The following is a 13330-nucleotide window of genomic DNA, read 5'->3' as shown; positions in this document are numbered from 1 at the left end:
ATTGCATTTTCACATGCCAGCTATATGTAATCTAAAAATTTAAAAATTCCACTCATAATGTTATCAAAGATAATAGGAATAAAGTTAACAAAAATGTGCAAGTTTTTTACATTGAAAAAAATTAATTTTTTAAAAAGCCAAAAAAACTGCAATTAAAAATAACATTCAATGTTCAAAAATATAATGTTGATGATTTCTCATTGCTTCTCAAAGTGACCTAGAAATTTAATGCAATTCCTTCAAATTCTGAACTGTAGTTTTATAAAAATTGACCATCTCACATTAAATTTAAATGAAAATGCAAAGGAAACAATAGCAAAAACAATATTGAAAAAACCTATAATTTGATATTTTACACTTTTCAATAATAATTCTCACTACAAAGTTAAAGTATTCACGATAATTTACTAGTAGCATTACATATATTCATGTAATTCAATCACTTTGATTTGAAAGTCTGGCAATATGCTCATATTTACAGGAAAAAAAATATATATACACATATATGCTTTATATATAACATATATATAAAATAATATATTGTTTTAGTGATATATATATATTTATATATGTTTTATATATATTTATAAATCAATATTTTTTTTTTGAGAGGAAGTCTTGCCCTGTCACCAGGCGGGAGTACAGTGGTGCAATCTCAACCCACTGCAATCTCCGACTCCCTGATTCAAGCGATTCTCCTCCCTCAGGCTGTGGAATACCTGGGATTACAGGCACACACCACCATGCACAGATAATTTTTGCATTTTTAGTAGATACTGGGTTTCACCATGTTGGCCAGTATGGTCTCGAGCTACTGACCTCCTGATCCATGCACCTTGGCCTCCTAAAGTGCTGGAATTACAGGCAAGCGTCAACGTGCCTGGCCAGTAAATAGATCCAATAGATTAGAACCTCTAGTCTGACAGATTCTGTTGTTAATCTTGGTGGGAACATCCATATAGTTTTTATTAGGAAGTCAAATTGTCTTTATATGATATTATATAATATTCTATCTAGAAAATCTAAAGACCACCAAAATACTTTTAGATTTGATAAATGAACTTAATAATGTTTCAGGATACAAAAATCAATGCACTAGAGTTAATAGCATTTTTATACATAAAAAATAATCAAGCTGATAACCAAATTAAAAAGTCAACTTCTTTTACAGAAACTACACAAAATGTAAAATTCCTAGAAATATAATTAATAGGCAAAAGATCTCTCTACAAGGAAAACTACAAAATATACAATAAATTGTATATGACACAAACCAATGAGACAAACATCCCATGCTCATGAATTCAAAGAATTATTATCATTAAGATGACCACACTGCCACAAACAATCTACATACTAAATGGAATTTTTTCCAAAATGCCAATGTTATTTTTAATAGAATTAGCAAAAAAAAATTTTAATTCATGTGGAACCATAGAAAAGCCTGAATAGCCAAAGCAAATTTAAGCAAAGAGGAGAAAGTTGAAGATATTATGTTACCTGACTTAAAATTATAGTAGAAGGCTTTCATATCCAAAACAGCATGGTACTGTTATAAACAGAGGCATAGATTCGTGAAACAATACAGAACCTAGAAATAAACCCACATACCTACACACAACTGATTCTTTACAAATTCAACAAAAACGTACACTGAGGGGCCGGGCGCGGTGGCTCAAGCCTGTAATCCCAGCACTTTGGGAGGCCGAGGCAGGTGGACCACGAGGTCAAGAGATCGAGACCATCCTGGTCAACATGGTGAAACCGCGTCTCTACTAAAACTACAAAAAATTAGCTGGGCATGGTGGCGCGTTCCTGTAGTCCCAGCTACTCAGGAGGCTGAGGCAGGAGAATTGCTTGAACCCAGGAGGCGGAGGTTGCGGTGAGCCGAGATCGCACCATTGCACTCCAGCCTAGGTAACAAGAGCGAAACTCCGTCTCAAAAAAAAAAAAAAAAAAAAAGTACGCCGAGATAGATAACATTCTATTTAACATACTGTGCAAGAAAACTTATATTGCTATACGCAGAAGTATGAAATGGAACTCCCAACTCTCACCATACGCAGAAATCAACTCAATATGGATTAAAAGACTAAAATGTAAAACCTGAAATGATAAAAATACTAGAAGAAACCCTATGATAAACTCTTCTGCACATTGGCCTAGACAAAAAATTTGTAACTAAAATCTCAAAAGCAGATGCAACAATAACAACAATAGACAACTGGAACTTAAACAAAAAAGCTCCAGAAAAACTTAATTAACAGGAGAGCAGACAACTTATGGAATATAAAAATTGTTTGCGAACTATGCATGTGACAAAGAAAACATGTCTGGAATATACAAGGAAATCAAACAGCTCAACAATAATAAAACAAGACACCTCATTAAAAGGTAGGCAAAGAATGAAAAATATTTTTCAAAAAGAAGGCAATGATGATCAACATGCTTGTAAAAAATACTCAACATTGCCAATGGTCAGAAAAATGCCAACTAAAACCCACAATGAAATACCATTTTACACCATTCATAATGGCTAATTACCAAAAAGCAAAAAAATGACAGATATTTGCAAGAATACAGAGAAAAGAGAATACTCAGCCATGGTTTCTAGGAATGTAAAGTTTTACAACCTCTATGGTAAAAAGTATGGAGATTTTTCAAAAAATTAAAACTAGAACTTCCATTTGATCCAGGATTCCCATTACTAGCCATCTATCCAAAGAAAAATAATTTATCACATAAAGAAGATACCCATAGTCATGTTTATTGCAGCACTATTCACAATAACAAAGATATGGAGTCAATTTGAATTTATCAATCAATGACTGAATTAAAAATTGGCTATACATTTATACCATGGAATACTACTCAGCCATAAAGAAGAATAAAATCATGTCATTTGCAGCAACATGAATAGAACTGAGGGCCATTACTGTAAATGAAATAACTTAGAAAATCAAATACTATATTTTCTCAGTTATAATCGGGAGCTGAATAATGCATATACTTGGATATAGAGACTAGAAACATAGACACTGGAGACACAGAAAGATGGAAGGTTGGTAGAGGGTTTAGAAATGAGAAAATACCTAATTGTGACAATGTGCACTGTTCAGATGACTGTCACACCAAAGCCCATATTTCCTCACTATGCAACACGTCTATGTAGTGAAATTTGCACTTGTACTGATTCGACTTTTATCAAAAGGGCAGACTGAATAGACCTTATAATTTTCATATTTCGATTAGGTGATAAAATAATATTAATAAAAATAAATTTAAAATTATGTTGTCTTTTAAGAATGGTGTAAAAAGATAATTTGATGAATTAGTACTAAGCACATACAATATGTTGGCAAGATTCTAACCCATTAGACATTTTTAGACAGAATATCTTACGGTAAAAAAGAAATAACACAAAGATTCATTAGCAATGACGAATTGACATATTTTAATCATATTAGATGATATTAAGACCTTTATAAAATTTACTATTTTATAATAAAGGATCATAACGTTAAATAACTTAATTAAAGAGTTTGATTAATTAGGCATGTAGATAAATGGGCAGCATGTTGACCAGTAAACAGAATGCACACATTCATTGCAAAGACAAAACAAAATTATTTTATTTCTTTTTATTTATTTAGGTTTGGGGAGCAGCTTTATTAGCTGAGAATGTTGTGGAGTTCTCTCCCTGGGAGGTTGGGTCTTCCACTGGTCACCCCCTGCAGTGGTCTGGGAGGCGCCATGCAATTCAGTGCAGGGCTCAGCTGGGGAACGGGCCTTGACGAAGGCGAACTGTGCAGGGAAGCGGTAGCTGTGGGTCCTCACCGTCTGCTCGGCTCGGCTACACTGGGTCCCTGGTGCTCCTCAGACTCCTGCAGAGCCTGCATCTCTACAGGGCATTGACCCATCCGGCTCAGAACCTTCTTTTCAGAGCCCGGTTTGACACAGGCCAGGCGTTTCCGCTTCCTCCCTTTGAGCTTTACTTTACACTCGGGTTCCTTTCAGTCCTTCTTATGACCCCTTGTCTGCTGGAGTTTAAATTCCAGCCTCACAGCTGTTCCAGCTTGGAGGGGCATGTCCACGGGCGCTAGCCACACTGGTCTCCCAAAAGGTGACTGCATGGGAGGGTGGATTCTTCCAGGGCCACCTGCGTTCCCGGCGCTCTGCCCCGAGTGTTGGGCCCCGCCCAGCCCCCGCGCCCACCCACGGGGTCAGCGGGATCCGCAGCTGTCGCTTGCTTCCGCCGTCACCCCAGACCTGTGAAGCGGTGTGCGTCCCTCAGCTCTCGGAGAAGGCCAAGAGTCTGCTCCTCCCCTGCCCTGCCCCTGGGGGGCCATGCCCGCAGAACTCTTGGCAAAGGAGAAGGAACCCCGGGAAATGTCCTTTTCTCCAAATTGACCTTGGGAGCCACCGGTCCTCTCTACTCCCTCCCACCCTGCCTGCACTGTTCCTGGGGCTACCAGTTTTAGCAAAGTTCGCTGCCTCTTGCCGCGACCGGAAAGCAATCCTGTTGCTCACTCCCACCCTTCACCTTTTTTCTGGCCTTTTCTCTCTCCGCGCTGGGTCTCTGTCAGGAGGCCTCTCCTCCTTACTGTCCCTGGAGCCCCTCTCTTCTTCTCCCGGTCAGCCTCCTCTCCAACCACTTCCCCCTCCCTAGCCCGAATCTCCTGGTTCCCATGGAGTGCCCCCCAACATCCCAGGGCCCAGACAAACCCGACAAATTATTTTAAAAGGGAACATTTTAATTCCGCTGAATTCATGACAACAGAAACCCATCTTATATTTTAAAGAATTATGAAATGATAATTACAACTACAGATATAAAGCATAACTAGGGTTAAAAATACCCACCATTTTACCAAAAACAACAGCAGCAACAACACCCTGTTATAGCTAATAAACTAATTCAGTAAAGTTGCAGAATACAATATTAACATGAAAATCAGTTGTATTTTTATACAATAACAACAAAGTGTCTTTAAAATAGATAAGAAAAAATTTCACAAAATAGGAAATATGTCCTCTGTTCATGGATTCTAAAAATTAATATTGTTGAAATCTCTAAGCTACACAAAATCATCTACAGAGTTTAAGACATTTCTATCAAAATTTTAATGCCATAAAAATAAACGTAGAAAAAATAATTATAAAATTAGTATGGAGCCACAAAAGACCCCACATAGCCAAATACTGAGAAGAACAAAAAGGCTAAAATCCTAAAACCTTCTGATTTCAAGCTATATTACAAAGCTATAGTCATCAAAATAGTATAGTATCTATATAAAACTCAGTGGAACAGAATAGAAGAACTAGAAATGAAGTCATACGTATACAGTCAACTGATCCCACAGAATTAGCAAATGATAAATACATCAAAAAATGGTGTAGGAAAAACTAGATATTCACCTACAAAAAGCAAACTCATCTCTTAGAGCAACACAAATATAAGTTTAAAATAAAGACTTAGACATAAAAACTGAAATTATGAATCTTGTACTACATCTATATATATGAAAAACTCTGCGGTTGTGGCAGTGATGTTTTGGATTTGACATAGAAAACACAAGCAACAAAAGCAAAAATAAAAACGTGGAACTATGTCAAAGTAACAAGTTTCTGCACAATAAAGAAAACAACAGCCGGGCGCGGTGGCTCATGCCTATAATCCTAGCACTTTGGGAGGCCGAGGCGGGTGGATCACGAGGTCAAGAGATCGAGACCATCCTGGTCAACAAGGTGAAACCTCGTCTCTACTAAAAATACAAAAATTAGCTGGGCATGATGGTGCGTACCTGTAGTCCCAGCTACTCCGGAGGCTGAGGCAGGAGAATTGCTTGAACCCAGGAGGCGGAGGTTGCGGTGAGCCGAGATCGTGCCATTGCACTCCAGTCTGGGCAACAACAGCGAAACTCCGTCTCAAAAAAAAAAAAAAAAAAAGAAAAGAAAACAACAAAATATAAAGGCAATATATGGGATGAGAAAATACTTGTAAACCATATGTAGGATAATATGTTGCTATACAATACATATGTAATAATAATCAATAAAAAAAAAAAAAGAAAAACCTCACAGCAGAACAAAACAAAAAACAATTCTCTGATTAACTGGGCAAAATATCTAAATAGCCATTATTTCCAAAAACATACAAGAAATGTTTCACCACACACACAGAAATGTATAATGTACCTATTCAAGGAGATAGATGTGTAAACTAGCTTAACTGAGATAATTTAAAGATGTATACACATCTGAAAGCACTCTGTTGTACACCCTAAATATATGCACTTTTCAATGTGTAAGTCATAGCTCAATAAATGTGGAAAAAAATTAAGAGTAATCAGCAGGCCATATCTAGCCATATGTAAATTTAACTCTCTTGACTACTGTTTCTGGTTTAACCTGTGAAAGGCCAGAACACATCTGGCTTCTTGACTTCTCCATCACTCCTCTTGTTGTTTCTGTAGCTGGGGAAGATGTAATAGTTCCCAGGAGTTTTCTGGTTTCCAGACCCTGCAGATTGGGCAAGGCTATTACCCCTTCCCTTAGTAGTGGCCCACAGCCCTGCCTGGCTCCAGGCAATGCGTTGCTGGGGGATCCTGGCACTGGTCACAGCAGCCAGCCAGGATGAGGCTGCCTATTGCTGCCTTCACTTCCTTTGCTTCTGGCTTCACAGGCCCCAGCGCAGCCCCTTCTCACATTACCGGTGACAGCTATGTCAGTGCAGAAGATAGTGAAGAGGACAATGAGAAAACAAATTGACCCTCATATATTAGAGTAATTGTTAGATAACCTGTGTTGCATACAGGATCACTCTCTATTATTACTGCTGCAAAACCTGCTACAATTGGATGAGAAAATGATATAGAGCATAGACTGAATCCATGAAGTTGGTGTCAGTTTCATGCAGAAATTTACTTTGATCATGACTTACAAAGTTATATCATTGTAGATCAAGGCAGTCAAAGTCGAACTACTGTTCATGGAAAACTGATGGTTCAGCTAAAAACTAAATGTGACCCTTATATCCTTGAGCATAGACATGAAGTCAAAATTGGAGAGACTGGTTTTACCCTTTCACATTCATTCACCCTGGCAGTGATACCTGTGATGGCTGTGAGCCACAGCAAGTTTGAGCTCACCTCTGCCTTGCTAAGAAAGATGAATTGTTTACTGGTCCAACACTAAGTAAGGAGAAAAAAAGTGAAAAATAAGAAAATAATTAAAGAAAATATGAGTAAAATATAGTTTAGAGAATACAGACTATAAAGATAGAGTTGGAAACATACAGAGCGTATTGGAAGTGAAGGAACTTTTAAAAAGATGATGCTTCTGCATGTTTATTCTGAAATTACTGACAGCAAGAAGTCAGAAGATGTTGGAGAGGATATGTTGGGAAAAAAAGGAGAAGATACGTTGGGAATAAAAAGAGAGGATCTGGGGAAGGATGGTGAAGGATGAAAACTCCGATTCAGCTTCAGCTTCCACTTCAGTGAACATGTGTAGGCTTGAAAAGAATCAATCCATACCCAATTCAAGATGTTCACCTTTTCCAAAACAAAAACAAACCAACTGTGACAAAGCATACGATAGGTTTGCTGAAAACTTCCCAGAAATGAAACCTTCAAAGATGACTTAGAAACCATGCCTTGGGTAAAAGGGACTGTAGAGTGAATGTTAATCACAGAGGAAAACTCAAGCTTTTTTAGAAACAGAGTTTGGAAACTCTTATTTGATTTTATTTTATTGCATAACTTTTCTCCCCCAAAGAGTCTGTGGCCCAGAGGAACTGTGTCACAGTTTACCCTTTTCTGATTCAAAATTGTCAAATCAAGTTTGGGTTGCAGCTTTTTAAAACCATATTTTAAACTAATAAATAATGACTGAATAAAGTTATGCAGTAAGTGGACTAAAGTTTACAGGGCACAGGTGAGTTTATCAAACTTCATGATTTTATCTTGCCATTTACAACATCCATATAAGCAAAAAGCCACATGAGCAAAACTCATGTAACCACTGATGACTTAAATGTACATTTGTCTGTCTCTATATAGTCACAGTAAAACACACAGCAAAAGAAACATCAAAAGCTCATAAAAACCAATCTGACCATATTCATCCTTGTTTATGCCTTTTAGAACCTAAACAACCTCTTCTACTTGAAATAGCCTAAAAATATCATTGAAGAACTAATGAAAAGGTGACATATTGTAGAAAATTAGTCTTTTATTGTTTTTTTTTCTGTGAATAATGTGTCGATTTGTATTATTTGTTCAACTTTTATATTTGGTTTGTTTCATAGCTAATGACATAGTTACATATGAACAACTGTGTACAGTATTGAAATAGTGTGCTGGCATTTGTAGTTTTCCTAAGTATTATTGCAGGCAATGGAGTTAGATCAGAGAAATCTGATTTCTAGTACAAAAGGAATACTTAACCATGATCTCAAACTCAAGATATTTATTGCAAATGTCCTCAGTTGCAATAAAAACACTATAACATTTTTAAAAACACTCTTTAAAAAAATTCTGAATTAAAAAATTCAAATGATACTTTATATGGAGTTAGGGAAGTGCTTGCTAATGAGGTAGAATGGCAATTGAAGCTGAAAGATCTGAATTCAGGTAAATATTTTTCCCACATATTATTAGGTTAAAGGCAACAATGATTCTGACCATCCTACTACCTGCAGTAAAATATTTCAGAAATGTGTGCATAATTTATCATTAATTTTCTAATGGTAAAAAGTTAATCACATTCTACAAATTAGTACAATACTGTCTATATAAGAGAGCGGTATTTCAAATGAAGAAATACCGCTCTATTGTACTCATTTTGCAATTTCTTATGAGGAGGCGATCTATGCCATAGCAAATCTCTGTAAAATGTTTTATTCATGTATGCAACTGTTGATATTTCTGCTTTTCAAGAAAATAACATGCTTTAAAAACTTAATGCAGATAGCTAAAATTATCAAGAAATTACAAGAATTCAGCCGGGCGTGGTGGCCCACACCTGTAATTTCAGCACTTTGGGAAGCTGAGGCAGGTGGATCACGATGTCAAGAGTTCAAGAATAGCCTGGCCAAGATGGTGAAATCCTGTCTTTACTAAAAATACAAAAATTAGCCGAGCACATCGTCAGGCACCTGTAATCCCAGCTACCGGGGAGGCTGAGGTAGGAGAATGGCTTGAACCTGGGAGGTGGAGGCTGCAGTGAGTCGAGATAGTGCCATTGCACTCTAGCCTGGGCAACAGAGCGAGACTCCATCTCAAAAATAAATAAATAAATAAAAAGTTTCAAAAATTCACAAAATGCCTAGTATAGTTAAAAGAAAATTATGGAAACTTCTCAAGACCAGAAGTAAATAAAAGTATTGATCCAAAGAAGTATCAACCTAAGTGGCCAGTGCTCCATTCACATGCATCTGATCACAAAGATGTCAGATCTTTTTAGGTTGTTCACTCCTGGCAAGGCACGTGGAATATACATGGATAAACTGCCTGCTGGCATACAGAGTGTGCTGTCTTCCGTATGTGATAACTAAATTGTAAATTATGTTGCACAAAGAGAGAGAAGCTACAAGTGTGAACCATTAGATTAGATTAAACAATAAGGCACCTAAAACTCAGATATGAGGTTTTATATTCAAATGTTTGCAATATAGTGAAAAACAAAAAAAATGAAAATAATGTGAAGAAAATCTATGAGCTTGTCAAGTTGTATCTGGAAAAGAGGCAAATAGAAAATAAACTATTAGGCCGGGCACGGTGGCTCACGCCTGTAATCCCAGCACTTTGGGAGGCTGAGGCGGGTGGATCACGAGGTCAAGAGATCAAGACCATCCTGGTCAACATGGTGAAACCCCGTCTCTACTAAAACTACAAAAAATTAGCTGGGCATGGTGGTGCGTGCCTGTAGTCCCTGCTACTCAGGAGGCTGAGGCAGGAGAATTGCTTGAACCCAGGAGACGGAGGTTGCGGTGAGCCGAGATTGCGCCATTGCACTCCAGCCCGGGTAACGAGCGAAACTCCATCTCAAAAAAAAAAAAAAAGAAAGAAAATAAACTATTAAAAATGTAGTAAAAGAATGTATATCATACAAATTACATAATAAAATAGACTGAGCTGATGGGAGGACTAATAAACTGAAATGCTGAGTACAATTAATGTAGTCATATGCTTTATAGAAGGCATGTTAATACAAAATGCAAATATATTTATTTATATGTGAAGATTAGATGAGAAAAAATAAAAAACTTTTATTCTGTAGACTATAAACAGGAAGGCAATATTTAAAGAATTGGTGAATCATAAGTTTCAGAAATTGTAAACAACACATGAATTTTATCAAAGTTTAGAGTGTAGTAAGTCAAAAAACATAAATTGAGAAATACTTAAATAATGGTTTAGGTCATTGTGAGTACCGCTTCAATAAATGTGAAAGTTCAATTATCTTTTTGACTTACTGTTTTTATTTCCTTTTGATATGTATCCACTGGTGGAATTGCTGGGTCATGTGTATATGGCAGCTCTATTTATAATTTCTTGAAAAACCTCCATGCTTTTTTCCCTAAGGTTTGTACAAACTTACATTCTTATCAACAGTGTATAAGTGGCCATCTACAGATGATTGAAGAAAATGTTATACATACACACACACACACACAAATAATGTTCAGTAATAAAACAGAATAAACTTCTGTCATTTATGTCAAGATGGATGAACCCAGGGGACATTCTGTAATGTGAAATAAGCCAGTTACAGAAAGAAGTAAAACCACATGATATCACTCATATGTGAAATCGAAAAAAGTTGATCTCATAGAAGTAGAGTAGAATGGTGGTTACCAGAGGCCATGGAGAGTGAAGGGATGAAGGAATGGGGAGAGGTTTATCAAAGTTCCAAAGTTACAGTTAGACGGAGAGTAAATTCTGGTGTTCTATTACACAGTAGGGTGACTATAACTAATAATAATGTACTGTTTATTCTAACACAGCTAGAAGAGAAGATTTCAAATTTTATTAGCACAAAAAAATGTTTAAAGTGCTAGATATGCAAATTACCCTGATTGGGTCATTGTGCAGTATATACTTGAAACATCACACTGTACCCCAGAATATGTACAATTATTATGTGTCAATTATAAATAAAATAAGTCTTTAAAAAAGGATAATGATCAATCTGCATGACACAAAAAAGAAGAAAAACTCTTAGAAACAGTGAGATAGACGACAGATAACCTATGAAGCTGAGGGAAAACTCTTACCCTGTATCAAGTCAGAAAACAGAAAAATTAATATCAATAAAATATTAAAATAAAAGCTGCTGGACAGCGTAGAAATCTATTAACAGTAAAAACACATCCTGTAAAATAATAGAAATTGTGTGCATCTGACAAGGAGTTAATATCCAAAATATATAAGGACTCAACAGCAATAAAGATTGAAAAAATGAAACTAAAGAATGAGCAAAAGATCTGAATAGATATTTTCCCAAAAAAGACCTAAGGAAATGGCCAACATCGCTAATCTTCTGGAAAATACAATCCAAAACCACATGAGGTCGTTCCTCACCCCATTTAAAATGGCCACAAGAAGACCAAAAGAAAAACAAAAAACAAGGTTTGATGAGGATGTGGAGAAAAGGGAACACTTATACACAGTTGCTGTGAATGTAAATTTAGAACATTTTTAGATTTATTTATTCATTTATTTTTTAGAAATCTTCAGGGAAAACTATGCAGATTTCTCAAAACAAAAACCAAAACCTAAAAATGAAACTACCATATAATCCAGCAGTTCCACTATTGAGTGTATGTTAAAAGGAAATAAAAATCAGTGTATAGAAGAGATATCTGCACTACCATGTTTATTATGGCTCGATTGACAGTAGCCCAGATATGGAATCAATCTTAGTTTTCATCAAGGCGTAAATGGATAGAGCATACGCGGTATATACACACAATGGAATACAATTTAACTATAGGAAAAATAAAATCCGGGGATTGCGCGCTGACATCGACCTGTGAAGTGGTCGCCCCGCTACAGCTTCAGGCCTGGCCCCGGGGCCCCAACAGCTGGGCGTCCTGCGTAGACCCTCCCACAAGACCCCTCACCGTCCGACTCCCGACAGCTCGGGCTTTTGCTGTCTCCTGGCTGCTGCTCCTGCTGCTGCAGCTTGGAACTGGAGCTGTCTCGTCCGGCTCTCAGGAGAGAAACGTGAGTCCCAGTGGCAGTCACGGTAGGCAAGGCTCCCCTTGGCCCCTGGGCGCCACCTTAGAGCCTGCCGTGTCCGCTATACCCGGAGCCCATCTGCACCGCCAAGTGGCTCCTGCTGACCGCACCAGGGAAGGATTGAAGCGCCAGACAATTCTGGGAGGGGACAAAAGAGGAACCGCAGCCGCCACATCCTCTCTTTTCCGGGGATGTGCAGAATTACCGTGAAATTATGACTTGTCATCCTGCTAATTACCAATGAGAAAATTGGAGTATAGAAAATGTCACCATTTCAGTCCACCAGTTCCCCAATAGCTATAAAGTGATAAAGTGCTCCCAAATGCATTTGCACAAATTCAGCTGCCACCATAGTTTTCTGAAAAGTAACATGTTTGGTACCCTAGAAGACGATACTAACTCTGGAGCTTTTAAGCACCTTTATATGTTACTAGTTAAGGCTTTTAAGTCAGAGTAGTCTATCAAACAAAAATTTGAATGTTTGAAATAAGGACTCAACAGCATCTAATTGTAGTCCAATTTTTCTCATATACAAATAGTTTCCAGGGAGAAAAAGAGAGGACCTGTGAAAAATCTGATGAGCCTGCCGTATTTATGCACCATCACTAAACACATCTTTTAGTTTGTCTCGATTAAATAAAGGTTGGGTGGTTTTGCATCGGTTTATTTTTTAATTGAAGTAAGGCAAGAATATAGATGCTTTCATTAAAAAGTAAGAACAATGTATCGGCTAGATGGTGGTCATTCCGAAGGAAGCACTACTAGGGTTACTTAACCACAAGTCTTATAAGAATTTACACAAACAAGGATTATTGTTCACACCCATGTAACAATTTACCAAGTACATGATGCAATGAGATCTTTGAGTTGAAAGGAGTAAAATAAATTTGTTTACATATTGGGGATATTGGTATGCTGGTGACTAGTCAAATTCCTCCATAGAGAATCACTTCAGAGTTCACGAAGTATTTTCAGACTAGAGGTATATTCATGTTCTTGTTCAGTGAAAGAGCATAAGATTTTGAGTGTTATAAATTCAGATAATGGAATGTAATTCACAGATGCATTGTCAGTTTGGGGAT

At 37.2% G+C, this 13330-nt stretch overlaps 1 pseudogene; it reads left to right on the top strand.

Annotated features, from left to right (window-relative positions):
- The first annotated feature begins 12462 nt into the window (after positions 1 to 12462).
- Positions 12463 to 13228, top strand: LOC116546127 (annotated as a pseudogene).
- The last annotated feature ends 102 nt before the right edge of the window (positions 13229 to 13330 follow it).

The sequence above is a fragment of the Sapajus apella genome, unplaced genomic scaffold (assembly GCF_009761245.1).
Source record: "Sapajus apella isolate SASKATOON/1434 unplaced genomic scaffold, GSC_monkey_1.0 scaffold609, whole genome shotgun sequence".
NCBI classification, from domain to species: domain Eukaryota; kingdom Metazoa; phylum Chordata; class Mammalia; order Primates; family Cebidae; genus Sapajus; species Sapajus apella.
The sequence above is the reverse complement of the archived record's forward strand: the minus strand, read 5'-3'. Positions and strand labels throughout refer to the sequence as shown.